A 20,925-nucleotide genomic window follows, 5' to 3' on the forward strand; every position below is an offset into this window, starting at 1 on the left:
CTAGCAACCACCTAGCAACACCTTAGCAACCACCCCGGATACCATAGCAACACCTTAGCAACCGCCTAGCAACACCCTAGCAACCACCTAGCAACCACCTAGCAACACCTTAGCAACCACCCCGGATACCATAGCAACACCTTAGCAACCGCCTAGCAACACCCTAGCAACCACCTAGCAACCACCTAGCAACACCTTAGCAACCACCCAAGATACCATAGCAACACCTTAGCAACCGCCTAGCAACACCTTAGCAACCACCTAGCAACCACCTAGCAACACCTTAGCAACCACCCCGGATACCATAGCAACACCTTAGCAACCGCCTAGCAACACCCTAGCAACCACCTAGCAACCACCTAGCAACACCTTAGCAACCACCCCGGATACCATAGCAACACCTTAGCAACCGCCTAGCAACACCTTAGCAACCACCTAGCAACCACCTAGCAACACCTTAGCAACCACCCCAAATACCATAGCAACACCTTAGCAACCGCCTAGCAACACCTTAGCAACCGCCTAGCAACACCTTAGCAACCACCTAGCAACCACCTAGCAACACCTTAGCAACCACCCCGGATACCATAGCAACACCTTAGCAACCGCCTAGCAACCACCTAGCAACCACCTAGCAACACCTTAGCAACCACCCCGGATACCATAGCAACACCTTAGCAACCACCTAGCAACATCTTAGCAACCACCTAGCAACACCATAGCAGATACCAGCCAGCACTGCAATCACACTCGCAGTTTCTGTAGGAACTGCAATCTAGTTATTATTATTATTCCACCTGTTTTTTGTCCGGTTAACTAGTGCCGCAGTTTTCGAAATATCGACTTCGTTCAAAAGAGAAAACGTGCGTCCATATCGGGAATGGTGGGCTTGTATACAGCTTTCCGATCGGACTTACGTTTTTCGTAAAAACTTCGTAAGTACGCGTTTTTTTGCCCATTGAAAATGAATGGGCAGAACTTTGCACGCCCGTGGACGTCGCAATGTTTGAAATACGAAGATGAAACCAATTGAGGACCTGTAGAACTTATTGAGCTCTTTCCGAAAATATGCGTTACGAAAAGTTACGACGTACGGATTTCGTACGAATGTCGTACGAAGTGGCCCCATTGGAATGAATGGGGCCAATCGGAGGACGGCAGCTAGATCGAAGGACAGGTAGCTAGAACTCCAGTACTGTGTGTAATGGAGCAGCTATGGGATAAAACAGCATTAGGTCAAAAGTTTGGACACCCCGGCCCCCCAGTACTGTGTGTAATGGAGCCATGGGTCAAAAGTTTGGACACCCCGGCCCCCCAGTACTGTGTGTAATGGAGCCACGGGTCAAAAGTTTGGACACCCCCGAACGGCCAGAGCAACCTAGCGTGCATAGCTAATTGATGTATTTGCACGTTGCGTAGCAACGTGCAAACACCATTTAATCTAATTTATGCATATAAATCACCTAGCAACCACCTAGAAACACCATAGCAACCACCACAGATACAATAGCAACACCTTAGCAACCGCCTAGTAACACCTTAGCAACCACCTAGCAACCACCTAGCAACACCTTAGCAACCTCCCCGGATACCATAGCAACACCTTAGCAACCGTCTAGCAACACCTTAGCAACCGCATAGCAACCACTTAGCAACACCTTAGCAACCACCCCGGATACCATAGCAACACCTTAGCAACCGCCTAGCAACCACCTAGCAACACCTTAGCAACCACCCCGGATACCATAGCAACACCTTAGCAACCGCCTAGCAACACCTTAGCAACCACCTAGCAACCACCTAGCAACACCTTAGCAACCACCCCGGATACCATAGCAACACCTTAGCAACCGCCTAGCAACACCCTAGCAACCACCTAGCAACACCTTAGCAACCACCCCGGATACCATAGCAACACCTTAGCAACCGCCTAGCAACACCTTAGCAACCACCTAGCAACCACCTAGCAACACCTTAGCAACCACCCCGGATACCATAGCAACACCTTAGCAACCGCCTAGCAACACCTTAGCAACCACCTAGCAACCACCTAGCAACACCTTAGCAACCACCCCAGATACCATAGCAACACCTTAGCAACCGCCTAGCAACACCTTAGCAACCACCTAGCAACCACCTAGCAACACCTTAGCAACCACCCCGGATACCATAGCAACACCTTAGCAACCGCCTAGCAACACCTTAGCAACCACCTAGCAACCACCTAGCAACACCCTAGCAACCACCCCGGATACCATAGCAACACCTTAGCAACCGCCTAGCAACACCTTAGCAACCACCTAGCAACCACCTAGCAACACCTTAGCAACCACCCCGGATACCATAGCAACACCTTAGCAACCGCCTAGCAACACCTTAGCAACCACCTAGCAACCACCTAGCAACACCTTAGCAACCACCCCGGATACCATAGCAACACCTTAGCAACCGCCTAGCAACACCTTAGCAACCACCTAGCAACCACCTAGCAACACCTTAGCAACCACCCCAGATACCATAGCAACACCTTAGCAACCGCCTAGCAACACCTTAGCAACCACCTAGCAACCACCTAGCAACACCTTAGCAACCACCCCGGATACCATAGCAACACCTTAGCAACCGCCTAGCAACACCTTAGCAACCACCTAGCAACCACCTAGCAACACCCTAGCAACCACCCCGGATACCATAGCAACACCTTAGCAACCGCCTAGCAACACCTTAGCAACCACCTAGCAACCACCTAGCAACACCTTAGCAACCACCCCGGATACCATAGCAACACCTTAGCAACCGCCTAGCAACACCTTAGCAACCACCTAGCAACCAACTAGCAACACCTTAGCAACCACCCCGGATACCATAGCAACACCTTAGCAACCGCCTAGCAACACCCTAGCAACCACCTAGCAACCACCTAGCAACACCTTAGCAACCACCGCGGATACCATAGCAACACCTTAGCAACCGCCTAGCAACACCCTAGCAACCACCTAGCAACCACCTAGCAACACCTTAGCAACCACCCCGGATACCATAGCAACACCTTAGCAACCGCCTAGCAACACCTTAGCAACCACCTAGCAACCACCTAGCAACCACCTAGCAACACCTTAGCAACCACCCCAGATACCATAGCAACACCTTAGCAACCGCCTAGTAACACCTTAGCAACCACCTAGCAACCACCTAGCAACACCTTAGCAACCTCCCCGGATACCATAGCAACACCTTAGCAACCGTCTAGCAACACCTTAGCAACCGCATAGCAACCACTTAGCAACACCTTAGCAACCACCCCGGATACCATAGCAACACCTTAGCAACCGCCTAGCAACCACCTAGCAACACCTTAGCAACCACCCCGGATACCATAGCAACACCTTAGCAACCGCCTAGCAACACCTTAGCAACCACCTAGCAACCACCTAGCAACACCTTAGCAACCACCCCGGATACCATAGCAACACCTTAGCAACCGCCTAGCAACACCCTAGCAACCACCTAGCAACACCTTAGCAACCACCCCGGATACCATAGCAACACCTTAGCAACCGCCTAGCAACACCTTAGCAACCACCTAGCAACCACCTAGCAACACCTTAGCAACCACCCCGGATACCATAGCAACACCTTAGCAACCGCCTAGCAACACCTTAGCAACCACCTAGCAACCACCTAGCAACACCTTAGCAACCACCCCAGATACCATAGCAACACCTTAGCAACCGCCTAGCAACACCTTAGCAACCACCTAGCAACCACCTAGCAACACCTTAGCAACCACCCCGGATACCATAGCAACACCTTAGCAACCGCCTAGCAACACCTTAGCAACCACCTAGCAACCACCTAGCAACACCCTAGCAACCACCCCGGATACCATAGCAACACCTTAGCAACCGCCTAGCAACACCTTAGCAACCACCTAGCAACCACCTAGCAACACCTTAGCAACCACCCCGGATACCATAGCAACACCTTAGCAACCGCCTAGCAACACCTTAGCAACCACCTAGCAACCACCTAGCAACACCTTAGCAACCACCCCGGATACCATAGCAACACCTTAGCAACCGCCTAGCAACACCTTAGCAACCACCTAGCAACCACCTAGCAACACCTTAGCAACCACCCCAGATACCATAGCAACACCTTAGCAACCGCCTAGCAACACCTTAGCAACCACCTAGCAACCACCTAGCAACACCTTAGCAACCACCCCGGATACCATAGCAACACCTTAGCAACCGCCTAGCAACACCTTAGCAACCACCTAGCAACCACCTAGCAACACCCTAGCAACCACCCCGGATACCATAGCAACACCTTAGCAACCGCCTAGCAACACCTTAGCAACCACCTAGCAACCACCTAGCAACACCTTAGCAACCACCCCGGATACCATAGCAACACCTTAGCAACCGCCTAGCAACACCTTAGCAACCACCTAGCAACCAACTAGCAACACCTTAGCAACCACCCCGGATACCATAGCAACACCTTAGCAACCGCCTAGCAACACCCTAGCAACCACCTAGCAACCACCTAGCAACACCTTAGCAACCACCGCGGATACCATAGCAACACCTTAGCAACCGCCTAGCAACACCCTAGCAACCACCTAGCAACCACCTAGCAACACCTTAGCAACCACCCCGGATACCATAGCAACACCTTAGCAACCGCCTAGCAACACCTTAGCAACCACCTAGCAACCACCTAGCAACCACCTAGCAACACCTTAGCAACCACCCCAAATACCATAGCAACACCTTAGCAACCGCCTAGCAACACCTTAGCAACCACCTAGCAACACCTTCGCAACCACCTAGTAACCACCTAGCAACACCTTAGCAACCACCCCAGATACCATAGCAACACCTTAGCAACCGCCTAGCAACAGCTTAACAACCACCTAGCAACATCTTAGCAACCACCCCGGATACCATAGCAACACCTTAGCAACACCTTAGCAGATACCAGCCAGCACTGCAATCACACTCGCAGTTTCTGCAGGAACTGCAATCTAGTTCTTCTTCTTCTTCTTATTATTATTATTCCACCTGTTTTTTGTCCGGTTAACTAGTGCCGCAGTTTTCGAAATATCGACTTCGTTCAAAAGAGAAAACGTGCGTCCATATCGGGAATGGTGGGCTTGTATACAGCTTTCCGATCGGACTTACGTTTTTCGTAAAAACTTCGTAAGTACGCGTTTTTTTGCCCATTGAAAATGAATGGGCAGAACTTTGCACGCCCGTGGACGTCGCAATTTTTGAAATACGAAGATGAAACCAATTGAGGACCTGTAGAACTTATTGAGCTCTTTCCGAAAATATGCGTTACGAAAAGTTACGACGTACGGATTTCGTACGATTGTCGTACGAAGTGGCCCCATTGGAATGAATGGGGCCAATCGGAGGACGGCAGCTAGATCGAAGGACAGGTAGCTAGAACTCCAGTACTGTGAGTGTATGGAGCAGCTATGGGATAAAACAGCATTAGGTCAAAAGTTTGGACACCCCGGCCCCCCAGTACTGTGTGTAATGGAGCCATGGGTCAAAAGTTTGGACACCCCGGCCCCCCAGTACTGTGTGTAATGGAGCCACGGGTCAAAAGTTTGGACACCCCAGAGCCCCAGCACTGTGTGTAATGGAGCCACGGGTCAAAAGTTTGGACACCCCAGAGCCCCAGTACTGTGTAATGGAGCCACGGGTCAAAAGTTTGGACACCCCAGGGCCCCAGTACTGTGTGTAATGGAGCAACTGGTCAAAAGTTTGGGTACCCCGGACAGCTCTGCAATCACACTCGCAGTTTCTGTAGGAACTGCAATCTAGTTAGTGTGATTGCAGTAATGCAATCACAGTATTGTTCTTCTTAAGTCTTATTCTTCTTCTTCTTCTTCTTATTATTAGTGTGATTGCAGTAATGCAATCACAGTACTGATCTTCTTAAGTCTTATTCTTCTTCTTCTTCTTCTTCTTCTTCTTATTATTCCACCTGTTTTTTGTCCGGTTAACTAGTGCCGCAGTTTTCGAAATATCGACTTCGTTCAAAAGAGAAAACGTGCGTCCATATCGGGAATGGTGGGCTTGTATACAGTTTTCCGATCGGACTTACGTTTTTCGTAAAAACTTCGTAAGTACGCGTTTTTTTGCCCATAGAAAATGAATGGGCAGAACTTTGCACGTCCGTGGACGTCGCAATTTTTGAAATACTAAGATGAAACCAATTGAGGACCTGTAGAACTTATTGAGCTCTTTCCGAAAATATGCGTTACGAAAAGTTACGACGTACGGATTTCGTACGAATGTCGTACGAAGTGGCCCCATTGGAATGAATGGGGCCAATCGGAGGACGGCAGCTAGATCGAAGGACAGGTAGCTAGAACTCCAGTACTGTGAGTGTATGGAGCAGCTATGGGATAAAACAGCATTAGGTCAAAAGTTTGGACACCCCGGCCCCCCAGTACTGTGTGTAATGGAGCCACGGGTCAAAAGTTTGGACACCCCGGCCCCCCAGTACTGTGTGTAATGGAGCCACGGGTCAAAAGTTTGGACACCCCCGAACGGCCAGAGCAACCTAGCGTGCATAGCTGATTGATGTATTTGCACGTTGCGTAGCAACGTGCAAACACCATTTAATCAAATTTATGCATATACATCACCTAGCAACCACCTAGAAACACCATAGCAACCACCCTGGATACCATAGCAACACCTTAGCAACCGCCTAGCAACACCATAGCAACCACCTAGCAACCATCTAGCAACACCTTAGCAACCACCCCAGATACCATAGCAACACCTTAGCAACCGCCTAGCAACACCCTAGCAACCACCTAGCAACCACCTAGCAACACCTTAGCAACCACCCCGGATACCATAGCAACACCTTAGCAACCGCCTAGCAACACCCTAGCAACCACCTAGCAACCACCTAGCAACACCTTAGCAACCACCCCGGATACCATAGCAACACCTTAGCAACCGCCTAGCAACACCCTAGCAACCACCTAGCAACCACCTAGCAACACCTTAGCAACCACCCCGGATACCATAGCAACACCTTAGCAACCGCCTAGCAACACCCTAGCAACCACCTAGCAACACCTTAGCAACCACCCCGGATACCATAGCAACACCTTAGCAACCGCCTAGCAACACCCTAGCAACCACCTAGCAACCACCTAGCAACACCTTAGCAACCACCCCGGATACCATAGCAACACCTTAGCAACCGCCTAGCAACACCCTAGCAACCACCTAGCAACCACCTAGCAACACCTTAGCAACCACCCCGGATACCATAGCAACACCTTAGCAACCGCCTAGCAACACCCTAGCAACCACCTAGCAACCACCTAGCAACACCTTAGCAACCACCCCGGATACCATAGCAACACCTTAGCAACCGCCTAGCAACACCCTAGCAACCACCTAGCAACACCTTAGCAACCACCCTGGATACCATAGCAACACCTTAGCAACCGCCTAGCAACACCCTAGCAACCACCTAGCAACACCTTAGCAACCACCCCGGATACCATAGCAACACCTTAGCAACCGCCTAGCAACACCCTAGCAACCACCTAGCAACCACCTAGCAACACCTTAGCATCCACCCCGGATACCATAGCAACACCTTAGCAACCGCCTAGCAACACCCTAGCAACCACCTAGCAACACCTTAGCAACCACCCCGGATACCATAGCAACACCTTAGCAACCGCCTAGCAACAACTTAGCAACCACCTAGCAACCACCTAGCAACACCTTAGCAACCACCCCGGATACCATAGCAACACCTTAGCAACCGCCTAGCAACACCTTAGCAACCACCTAGCAACCAGCTAGCAACACCTTAGCAACCACCCCGGATACCATAGCAACACCTTAGCAACCGCCTAGCAACACCTTAGCAACCGCCTAGCAACACCTTAGCAACCACCTAGCAACACCTTAGCAACCACCCCAGATACCATAGCAACACCTTAGCAACCGCCTAGCAACACCTTAGCAACCACCCCAGATACCATAGCAACACCTTAGCAACCGCCTAGCAACACCTTAGCAACCACCTAGCAACACCTTAGCAACCACCCCAGATACCATAGCAACACCTTAGCAACCGCCTAGCAACACCTTAGCAACCACCTAGCAACCACTTAGCAACACCTTAGCAACCACCACGGATACCATAGCCACACCTTAGCAACCACTTAGCAACACCTTAGCAACACCACAGCAGATACCAGCCAGCACTGCAATCACACTCGCAGTTTCTGTAGGAACTGCAATCTAGTTAGTGTGATTGCAGTAATGCAATCACAGTATTGTTCTTCTTAAGTCTTATTCTTCTTCTTCTTCTTCTTATTATTATTATTATTATTATTCCACCTGTTTTTTGTCCGGTTAACTAGTGCCGCAGTTTTCGAAATATCGACTTCGTCCAAAAGAGAAAACGTGCGTCCTTATCGGGAATGGTGGGCTTGTATACAGCTTTCCGATCGGACTTACGTTTTTCGTAAAAACTTCGTAAGTACGCGTTTTTTTGCCCATTGAAAATGAATGGCCAGAACTTTGCACGCCCGTGGACGTCGCAACTTTTGAAATACGAAGATGAAACCAATTGAGGACCTGTAGAACTTATTGAGCTCTTTCCGAAAATATGCGTTACGAAAAGTTACGACGTACGGATTTCGTACGATTGTCGTACGAAGTGGCCCCATTGGAATGAATGGGGCCAATCGGAGGACGGCTGCTAGATCGAAGGACAGGTAGCTAGAACTCCAGTACTGTGAGTGTATGGAGCAGCTATGGGATAAAACAGCATTAGGTCAAAAGTTTGGACACCCCGGCCCCCCAGTACTGTGTGTAATGGAGCCACGGGTCAAAAGTTTGGACACCCCGGCCCCCCCAGTACTGTGTGTAATGGAGCCACGGGTCAAAAGTTTGGACACCCCCGAACGGCCAAAGCAACCTAGCGTGCATAGCTGATTGATGTATTTGCACGTTGCGTAGCAACGTGCAAACACCATTTAATCTAATTTATGCATATACATCACCTAGCAACCACCTAGCAACACCTTAGCAACCACCTAGCAACACCTTAGCAACCACCCAGGATACCATAGCAACACCTTAGCAACCGCCTAGCAACACCTTAGCAACCACCTAGCAAACACCTAGCAACACCTTAGCAACCACCCTGGATACCATAGCAACACCTTAGCAACCGCCTAGCAACACCTTAGCAACCACCTAGCAACCACCTAGCAACACCTTAGCAACCACCCCGGATACCATAGCAACACCTTAACAACCGCCTAGCAACACCTTAGCAACCACCTAGCAACACCTTAGCAACCACCCCGGATACCATAGCAACACCTTAGCAACCACCTAGCAACACCCTAGCAACCACCTAGCAACCACCTAGCAACACCTTAGCAACCACCCCGGATACCATAGCAACACCTTAGCAACCGCCTAGCAACACCCTAGCAACCACCTAGCAACCACCTAGCAACACCTTAGCAACCACCCCGGATACCATAGCAACACCTTAGCAACCGCCTAGCAACACCTTAGCAACCACCTAGCAACCACCTAGCAACACCCTAGCAACCACCCCGGATACCATAGCAACACCTTAGCAACCGCCTAGCAACACCCTAGCAACCACCTAGCAACCACCTAGCAACACCTTAGCAACCACCCCGGATACCATAGCAACACCTTAGCAACCGCCTAGCAACACCTTAGCAACCACCTAGCAACCACCTAGCAACACCCTAGCAACCACCCCGGATACCATAGCAACACCTTAGCAACCGCCTAGCAACACCTTAGCAACCACCTAGCAACCACCTAGCAACACCTTAGCAACCACCCCGGATACCATAGCAACACCTTAGCAACCGCCTAGCAACACCTTAGCAACCACCTAGCAACCAACTAGCAACACCTTAGCAACCACCCCGGATACCATAGCAACACCTTAGCAACCGCCTAGCAACACCCTAGCAACCACCTAGCAACCACCTAGCAACACCTTAGCAACCACCCCGGATACCATAGCAACACCTTAGCAACCGCCTAGCAACACCTTAGCAACCACCTAGCAACCACCTAGCAACACCTTAGCAACCACCCCGGATACCATAGCAACACCTTAGCAACCGCCTAGCAACACCCTAGCAACCACCTAGCAACCACCTAGCAACACCTTAGCAACCACCCCGGATACCATAGCAACACCTTAGCAACCGCCTAGAAACACCCTAGCAACCACCTAGCAACACCTTAGCAACCACCCCGGATACCATAGCAACACCTTAGCAACCGCCTAGCAACACCCTAGCAACCACCTAGCAACCACCTAGGAACACCTTAGCAACCACCCCGGATACCATAGCAACACCTTAGCAACCGCCTAGCAACACCTTAGCAACCACCTAGCAACCACCTAGCAACACCTTAGCAACCACCCCGGATACCATAGCAACACCTTAGCAACCGCCTAGCAACACCTTAGCAACCACCTAGCAACCACCTAGCAACACCTTAGCAACCACCCCGGATACCATAGCAACACCTTAGCAACCACCTAGCAACACCTTAGCAACCACCTAGCAACACCTTAGCAGATACCAGCCAGCACTGCAATCACACTCGCAGTTTCTGCAGGAACTGCAATCTAGTTAGTGTGATTGCAGTAATGCAATCACAGTATTGTTCTTCTTAAGTCTTATTCTTCTTATTATTATTAGTGTGATTGCAGTAATGCAATCACAGTATTGTTCTTCTTAAGTCTTATTCTTCTTCTTCTTCTTCTTATTATTATTATTATTATTATTATTCCACCTGTTTTTTGTCCGGTTAACTAGTGCCGCAGTTTTCGAAATATCGACTTCGTTCAAAAGAGAAAACGTGCGTCCATATCGGGAATGGTGGGCTTGTATACAGCTTTCCGATCGGACTTACGTTTTTCGTAAAAACTTCGTAAGTACGCGTTTTTTTGCCCATTGAAAATGAATGGGCAGAACTTTGCACGCCCGTGGACGTCGCAATTTTTGAAATACTAAGATGAAACCAATTGAGGACCTGTAGAACTTATTGAGCTCTTTCCGAAAATATGCGTTACGAAAAGTTACGACGTACGGATTTCGTACGAATGTCGTACGAAGTGGCCCCATTGGAATGAATGGGGCCAATCGGAGGACGGCAGCTAGATCGAAGGACAGGTAGCTAGAACTCCAGTACTGTGTGTAATGGAGCAGCTATGGGATAAATCAGCGTTAGGTCAAAAGTTTGGACACCCCGGCCCCCCAGTACTGTGTGTAATGGAGCCACGGGTCAAAAGTTTGGACACCCCGGCCCCCCAGTACTGTGTGTAATGGAGCCACGGGTCAAAAGTTTGGACACCCCCGAACGGCCAGAGCAACCTAGCGTGCATAGCTGATTGATGTATTTGCATGTTGCGTAGCAACGTGCAAACACCATTTAATCAAATTTATGCATATACATCACCTAGCAACCACCTAGAAACACCATAGCAACCACCCCGGATACCATAGCAACACCTTAGCAACCGCCTAGCAACACCATAGCAACCACCTAGCAACCATCTAGCAACACCTTAGCAACCACCCCAGATACCATAGCAACACCTTAGCAACCCCCTAGCAACACCCTAGCAACCACCTAGCAACCACCTAGCAACACCTTAGCAACCACCCCGGATACCATAGCAACACCTTAGCAACCGCCTAGCAACACCCTAGCAACCACCTAGCAACACCTTAGCAACCACCCCGGATACCATAGCAACACCTTAGCAACCATCTAGCAACACCTTAGCAACCACCCCAGATACCATAGCAACACCTTAGCAACCGCCTAGCAACACCCTAGCAACCACCTAGCAACCACCTAGCAACACCTTAGCAACCACCCCGGATACCATAGCAACACCTTAGCAACCGCCTAGCAACACCCTAGCAACCACCTAGCAACCACCTAGCAACACCTTAGCAACCACCCCGGATACCATAGCAACACCTTAGCAACCGCCTAGCAACACCCTAGCAACCACCTAGCAACACCTTAGCAACCACCCCGGATACCATAGCAACACCTTAGCAACCGCCTAGCAACACCCTAGCAACCACCTAGCAACCACCTAGCAACACCTTAGCAACCACCCCGGATACCATAGCAACACCTTAGCAACCGCCTAGCAACACCCTAGCAACCACCTAGCAACCACCTAGCAACACCTTAGCAACCACCCCGGATACCATAGCAACACCTTAGCAACCGCTTAGCAACACCCTAGCAACCACCTAGCAACCACCTAGCAACACCTTAGCAACCACCAAAGATACCATAGCAACACCTTAGCAACCGCCTAGCAACACCCTAGCAATGACCTAGCAACCACCTAGCAACACCTTAGCAACCACCACGGATACCATAGCAACACCTTAGCAACCGCCTAGCAACACCCTAGCAACCACCTAGCAACCACCTAGCAACACCTTAGCAACCACCCCGGATACCATAGCAACACCTTAGCAACCGCCTAGCAACACCCTAGCAACCACCTAGCAACCACCTAGCAACACCTTAGCAACCACCCCGGATACCATAGCAACACCTTAGCAACTGCCTAGCAACACCCTAGCAACCACCTTGCAACACCTTAGCAACCACCCCGGATACCATAGCAACACCTTAGCAACCGCCTAGCAACACCCTAGCAACCACCTAGCAACCACCTAGCAACACCTTAGCAACCATCCCGGATACCATAGCAACACCTTAGCAACCGCCTAGCAACACCCTAGCAACCACCTAGCAACCACCTAGCAACACCTTAGCAACCACCCCGGATACCATAGCAACACCTTAGCAACCGCCTAGCAACACCCTAGCAACCACCTAGCAACCACCTAGCAACACCTTAGCAACCACCCCGGATACCATAGCAACACCTTAGCAACCGCCTAGCAACACCCTAGCAACCACCTAGCAACACCTTAGCAACGACCCCGGATACCATAGCAACACCTTAGCAACCGCCTAGCAACACCCTAGCAACCACTTAGCAACACCTTAGCAACCACCCCGGATACCATAGCAACACCTTAGCAACTGCCTAGCAACACCTTAGCAACCACCTAGCAACCACCTAGCAACACCTTAGCAACCACCCCGGATACCATAGCAACACCTTAGCAACCGCCTAGCAACACCTTAGCAACCACCTAGCAACCACTTAGCAACACCTTAGCAACCACCCCGGATACCATAGCCACACCTTAGCAACCACTTAGCAACACCTTAGCAACACCATAGCAGATACCAGCCAGCACTGCAATCACACTCGCAGTTTCTGTAGGAACTGCAATCTAGTTATTATTATTATTCCACCTGTTTTTTGTCCGGTTAACTAGTGCCGCAGTTTTCGAAATATCGACTTCGTTCAAAAGAGAAAACGTGCGTCCATATCGGGAATGGTGGGCTTGTATACAGCTTTCCGATCGGACTTACGTTTTTCGTAAAAACTTCGTAAGTACGCGTTTTTTTGACCATTGAAAATGAATGGGCAGAACTTTGCACGCCCATGGACGTCGCAATTTTTGAAATACGAAGATGAAACCAATTGAGGACCTGTAGAACTTATTGAGCTCTTTCCGAAAATATGCGTTACGAAAAGTTACGACGTACGGATTTCGTACGAATGTCGTACGAAGTGGCCCCATTGGAATGAATGGGGCCAATCGGAGGACGGCAGCTAGATCGAAGGACAGGTAGCTAGAACTCCAGTACTGTGAGTGTATGGAGCAGCTATGGGATAAATCAGCGTTAGGTCAAAAGTTTGGACACCCCGGCCCCCCAGTACTGTGTGTAATGGAGCCATGGGTCAAAAGTTTGGACACCCCGGCCCCCCAGTACTGTGTGTAATGGAGCCACGGGTCAAAAGTTTGGACACCCCCGAACGGCCAGAGCAACCTAGCGTGCATAGCTGATTGATGTATTTGCACGTTGCGTAGCAACGTGCAAACACCATTAAATCTAATTGATGCATATACATCACCTAGCAACCACCTAGAAACACCATAGCAACCACCCCGAATACCATAGCAACACCTTAGCAACCGCCTAGCAACACCCTAGCAACCACCTAGCAACCACCTAGCAACACCTTGGCAACCACCCCGGATACCATAGCAACACCTTAGCAACCGCCTAGCAACACCCTAGCAACCACCTAGCAACCACCTAGCAACACCTTAGCAACCACCCCAGATACCATAGCAACACCTTAGCAACCGCCTGGCAACACCTTAGCAACCACCTAGCAACCACCTAGCAACACCTTAGTAACCACCCCAGATACCATAGCAACACCTTAGCAACCGCCTAGCAACACCTTAGCAACCACCTACCAACCACTTAGCAACACCTTAGCAACCACCCCGGATACCATAGCAACACCTTAGCAACCGCCTAGCAACACCCTAGCAACCACCTAGCAACCACCTAGCAACACCTTAGCAACCACCCCGGATACCATAGCAACACCTTAGCAACCACCTAGCAACCGCCTAGCAACACCCTAGCAACCACCTAGCAACCACCTAGCAACACCTTAGCAACCACCCCGGATACCATAGCAACACCTTAGTAACCGCCTAGCAACACCCTAGCAACCACCTAGCAACACCTTAGCAACCACCCCGGATACCATAGCAACACCTTAGCAACCGCCTAGCAACACCCTAGCAACCACCTAGCAACCACCTAGCAACACCTTAGCAACCACCCCAGATACCATAGCAACACCTTAGCAACCGCCTAGCAACACCTTAGCAACCACCTAGCAACACCTTAGCAACCACCCCGGATACCATAGCAACACCTTAGCAACCACCCCGGATACCATAGCAACACCTTAGCAACCGCCTAGCAACACCCTAGCAACCACCTAGCAACACCTTAGCAACCACCCCGGATACCATAGCAACACCTTAGCAACCGCCTAGCAACACCTTAGCAACCACCTACCAACCACTTAGCAACACCTTAGCAACCACCCCGGATACCATAGCAACACCTTAGCAACCGCCTAGCAACACCCTAGCAACCACCTAGCAACCACCTAGCAACACCTTAGCAACCACACCGGATACCATAGCAACACCTTAGCAACCACCTAGCAACCGCCTAGCAACACCCTAGCAACCACCTAGCAACCACCTAGCAACACCTTAGCAATCACCCCGGATACCATAGCAACACCTTAGTAACCGCCTAGCAACACCCTAGCAACCACCTAGCAACCACCTAGCAACACCTTAGCAACCACCCCGGATACCATAGCAACACCTTAGCAACCGCCTAGCAACACCCTAGCAACCACCTAGCAACCACCTAGCAACACCTTAGCAACCACCCCAGATACCATAGCAACACCTTAGCAACCGCCTAGCAACACCTTAGCAACCACCTAGCAACACCTTAGCAACCACCCCGGATACCATAGCAACACCTTAGCAACCACCCCGGATACCATAGCAACACCTTAGCAACCGCCTAGCAACACCCTAGCAACCACCTAGCAACACCTTAGCAACCATCCTGGATACCATAGCAACACCTTAGCAACCGCCTAGCAATACCTTAGCAACCACCTAGCAACATCTTAGCAACCACCCCGGATACCACAGCAACACCTTAGCAACCACCTAGCAACACCTTAGCAACCACCTAGCAACACCTTAGCAGATACCAGCCAGCACTGCAATCACACTCGCAGTTTCTGCAGGAACTGCAATCTAGTTATTATTATTATTCCACCTGTTTTTTGTCCGGTTAACTAGTGCCGCAGTTTTCGAAATATCGACTTCGTTCAAAAGAGAAAACGTGCGTCCATATCGGGAATGGTGGGCTTGTATACAGCTTTCCGATCGGACTTACGTTTTTCGTAAAAACTTCGTAAGTACGCGTTTTTTTGACCATTGAAAATGAATGGGCAGAACTTTGCACGCCCGTGGACGTCGCAATTTTTGAAATACGAAGATGAAACCAATTGAGGACCTGTAGAACTTATTGAGCTCTTTCCGAAAATATGTGTTACGAAAAGTTACGTCGTACGGATTTCGTACGATTGTCGTACGAAGTGGCCCCATTGGAATGAATGGGGCCAATCGGAGGACGGCAGCTAGATCGAAGGACAGGTAGCTAGAACTCCAGTACTGTGAGTGTATGGAGCAGCTATGGGATAAAACAGCATTAGGTCAAAAGTTTGGACACCCCGGCCCCCCAGTACTGTGTGTAATGGAGCCACGGGTCAAAAGTTTGGACACCCCGGCCCCCCAGTACTGTGTGTAATGGAGCCACGGGTCAAAAGTTTGGACACCCCCGAACGGCCAGAGCAACCTAGCGTGCATAGCTGATTGATGTATTTGCACGTTGCGTAGCAACGTGCAAACACCATTTAATCAAATTTATGCATATACATCACCTAGCAACCACCTAGAAACACCATAGCAACCACCCCGGATACCATAGCAACACCTTAGCAACCCCCTAGCAACACCCTACCAACCACCTAGCAACCACCTAGCAACACCTTAGCAACCACCCCGGATACCATAGCAACACCTTAGCAACCGCCTAGCAACACCATAGCAACCACCTAGCAACCATCTAGCAACACCTTAGCAACCACCCCAGATACCATAGCAACACCTTAGCAACCCCCTAGCAACACCCTAGCAACCACCTAGCAACCACCTAGCAACACCTTAGCAACCACCCCGGATACCATAGCAACACCTTAGCAACCGCCTAGCAACACCCTAGCAACCACCTAGCAACCACCTAGCAACACCTTAGCAAACACCCCGGATACCATAGCAACACCTTAGCAACCGCCTAGCAACACCCTAGCAACCACCTAGCAACCACCTAGCAACACCTTAGCAACCACCCCGGATACCATAGCAACACCTTAGCAACCGCCTAGCAACACCCTAGCAACCACCTAGCAACCACCTAGCAACACCTTAGCAACCACCCCGGATACCATAGCAACACCTTAGCAACCGCCTAGCAACACCCTAGCAACCACCTAGCAACCACCTAGCAACACCTTAGCAACCACCCCGGATACCATAGCAACACCTTAGCAACCGCCTAGCAACACCCTAGCAACCACCTAGCAACCACCTAGCAACACCTTAGCAACCACCCCGGATACCATAGCAACACCTTAGCAACCGCCTAGCAACACCCTAGCAACCACCTAGCAACACCTTAGCAACCACCCCGGATACCATAGCAACACCTTAGCAACCGCCTAGCAACACCCTAGCAACCACCTAGCAACACCTTAGCAACCACCCCGGATACCATAGCAACACCTTAGCAACCGCCTAGCAACACCTTAGCAACCACCTAGCAACACCTTAGCAACCACCCTGGATACCATAGCAACACCTTAGCAACCGCCTAGCAACACCTTAGCAACCACCTAGCAACACCTTAGCAACCACCCCGGATACCATAGCAACACCTTAGCAACCGCCTAGCAACACCCTAGCAACCACCTAGCAACCACCTAGCAACACCTTAGCAACCACCCCGGATACCATAGCAACACCCTAGCAACCACCTAGCAACACCTTAGCAACCACGCCGGATACCATAGCAACACCTTAGCAACCGCCTAGCAACACCTTAGCAACCACCTAGCAACCACCTAGCAACACCTTAGCAACCACCACGGATACCATAGCAACACCTTAGCAACCGCCTAGCAACACCTTAGCAACCACCTAGCAACCACCTAGCAACACCTTAGCAACCACCCTGGATACCATAGCAACACCTTAGCAACCGCCTAGCAACACCTTAGCAACCACCTAGCAACACCTTAAAAACCACCCCAGATACCATAGCAACACCTTAGCAACCGCCTAGCAACACCTTAGCAACCACCTAGCAACCACTTAGCAACACCTTAGCAACCACCCCGGATACCATAGCCACACCTTAGCAACCACTTAGCAACACCTTAGCAACACCATAGCAGATACCAGCCAGCACTGCAATCACACTCGCAGTTTCTGTAGGAACTGCAATCTAGTTATTATTATTATTCCACCTGTTTTTTGTCCGGTTAACTAGTGCCGCAGTTTTCGAAATATCGACTTCGTTCAAAAGAGAAAACGTGCGTCCTTATCGGGAATGGTGGGCTTGTATACAGCTTTCCGATCGGACTTACGTTTTTCGTAAAAACTTCGTAAGTACGCGTTTTTTTGCCCATTGAAAATGAATGGGCAGAACTTTGCACGCCCGTGGACGTCGCAATTTTTGAAATACTAAGATGAAACCAATTGAGGACCTGTAGAACTTATTGAGCTCTTTCCGAAAATATGCGTTACGAAAAGTTACGACGTACGGATTTCGTACGAATGTCGTACGAAGTGGCCCCATTGGAATGAATGGGGCCAATCGGAGGACGGCAGCTAGATCGAAGGACAGGTAGCTAGAACTCCAGTACTGTGTGTAATGGAGCAGCTATGGGATAAATCAGCGTTAGGTCAAAAGTTTGGACACCCCGGCCCCCCAGTACTGTGTGTAATGGAGCCATGGGTCAAAAGTTTGGACACCCCGGCCCCCCAGTACTGTGTGTACTGGAGCCACGGGTCAAAAGTTTGGACACCCCCGAACGGCCAGAGCAACCTAGCGTGCATAGCTGATTGATGTATTTGCACGTTGCGTAGCAACGTGCAAACACCATTTAATCTAATTTATGCATATAAATCACCTAGCAACCACCTAGAAACACCATAGCAACCACCACAGATACCATAGCAACACCTTAGCAACCGCCTAACAACACCTTAGCAACCACCTAGCAACCACCTAGCAACACCTTAGCAACCTCCCCGGATACCATAGCAACACCTTAGCAACCGCCTAGCAACACCTTAGCAACCGCATAGCAACCACTTAGCAACACCTTAGCAACCACCCCGGATACCATAGCAACACCTTAGCAACCGCCTAGCAACCACCTAGCAACACCTTAGCAACCACCCCGGATACCATAGCAACACCTTAGCAACCGCCTAGCAACACCTTAGCAACCACCTAGCAACACCTTAGCAACCACCCCGGATACCATAGCAACACCTTAGCAACCGCCTAGCAACACCCTAGCAACCACCTAGCAACCACCTAGCAACACCTTAGCAACCACCCCGGATACCATAGCAACACCTTAGCAACCGCCTAGCAACACCTTAGCAACCACCTAGCAACCACCTAGCAACACCTTAGCAACCACCCTGGATACCATAGCAACACCTTAGCAACCACCTAGCAACACCCTAGCAACCACCTAGCAACCACCTAGCAACACCTTAGCAACCACCCCGGATACCATAGCAACACCTTAGCAACCGCCTAGCAACACCCTAGCAACCACCTAGCAACCACCTAGCAACACCTTAGCAACCACCCCGGATACCATAGCAACACCTTAGCAACCGCCTAGCAACACTCTAGCAACCACCTAGCAACCACCTAGCAACACCTTAGCAACCACCCCGGATACCATAGCAACACCTTAGCAACCGCCTAGCAACACCTTAGCAACCACCTAGCAACCACTTAGCAACACCTTAGCAACCACCCCGGATACCATAGCAACACCTTAGCAACCGCCTAGCAACACCCTAGCAACCACCTAGCGACACCTTAGCAACCACCCCGGATACCATAGCAACACCTTAGCAACCGCCTAGCAACACCCTAGCAACCACCTAGCAACACCTTAGCAACCACCCCGGATACCATAGCAACACCTTAGCAACCACCTAGCAACACCTTAGCAACCACCCCGGATACCATAGCAACACCTTAGCAACCGCCTAGCAACACCCTAGCAACCACCTAGCAACACCTTAGCAACCACCCCGGATACCATAGCAACACCTTAGCAACCACCTAGCAACACCTTAGCAACCACCCCGGATACCATAGCAACACCTTAGCAACCGCCTAGCAACCATCTAGCAACACCTTAGCAACCACCCCGGATACCATTGCAACACCTTAGCAACCACCTAGCAACACCTTAGCAACCACCTAGCAACCACTTAGCAACACCTTAGCAACCACCCTGGATACGATAGCAACACCTTAGCAACCACTTAGCAACACCTTAGCAACACCATAGCAGATACCAGCCAGCTCTGCAATCACACTCGCAGTTTCTGTAGGAACTGCAATCTAGTTATTATTATTATTATTATTATTATTATTATTATTATTATTATTATTCCACCTGTTTTTTGTCCGGTTAACTAGTGCCGCAGTTTTCGAAATATCGACTTCGTTCAAAAGAGAAAACGTGCGTCCATATCGGGAATGGTGGGCTTGTATACAGCTTTCCGATCGGACTTACGTTTTTCGTAAAAACTTCGTAAGTACGCGTTTTTTTGACCATTGAAAATGAATGGGCAGAACTTTGCACGCCCGTGGACGTCGCAATTTTTGAAATACGAAGATGAAACCAATTGAGGACCTGTAGAACTTATTGAGCTCTTTCCGAAAATATGCGTTACGAAAAGTTACGACGTACGGATTTCGTACGAATGTCGTACGAAGTGGCCCCATTGGAATGAATGGGGCCAATCGGAGGACGGCAGCTAGATCGAAGGACAGGTAGCTAGAACTCCAGTACTGTGAGTGTATGGAGCAGCTATGGGATAAATCAGCGTTAGGTCAAAAGTTTGGACACCCCGGCCCCCCCCCAGTACTGTGTGTAATGGAGCCATGGGTCAAAAGTTTGGACACCCCGGCCCCCCAGTACTGTGTGTAATGGAGCCACGGGTCA

At 50.2% G+C, this 20,925-nt stretch overlaps 1 long non-coding RNA gene across 1 annotated transcript; it reads right to left on the minus strand.

The window, feature by feature from the left end:
* Positions 1 to 12,587: 12,587 nt before the first annotated feature.
* LOC125799073 (uncharacterized) lies at positions 12,588 to 20,355 on the minus strand. Its single transcript, XR_007437915.1, has 3 exons — positions 19,892 to 20,355; positions 13,004 to 13,079; positions 12,588 to 12,829 (listed from the first exon to the last, which is right to left on the minus strand). It is a non-coding gene; the product is annotated as an uncharacterized LOC125799073 (long non-coding RNA).
* Between the last annotated feature and the right edge of the window lie 570 nt (positions 20,356 to 20,925).

This window comes from Astyanax mexicanus, chromosome 2 (genome assembly GCF_023375975.1).
Source record: "Astyanax mexicanus isolate ESR-SI-001 chromosome 2, AstMex3_surface, whole genome shotgun sequence".
NCBI classification, from domain to species: domain Eukaryota; kingdom Metazoa; phylum Chordata; class Actinopteri; order Characiformes; family Acestrorhamphidae; genus Astyanax; species Astyanax mexicanus.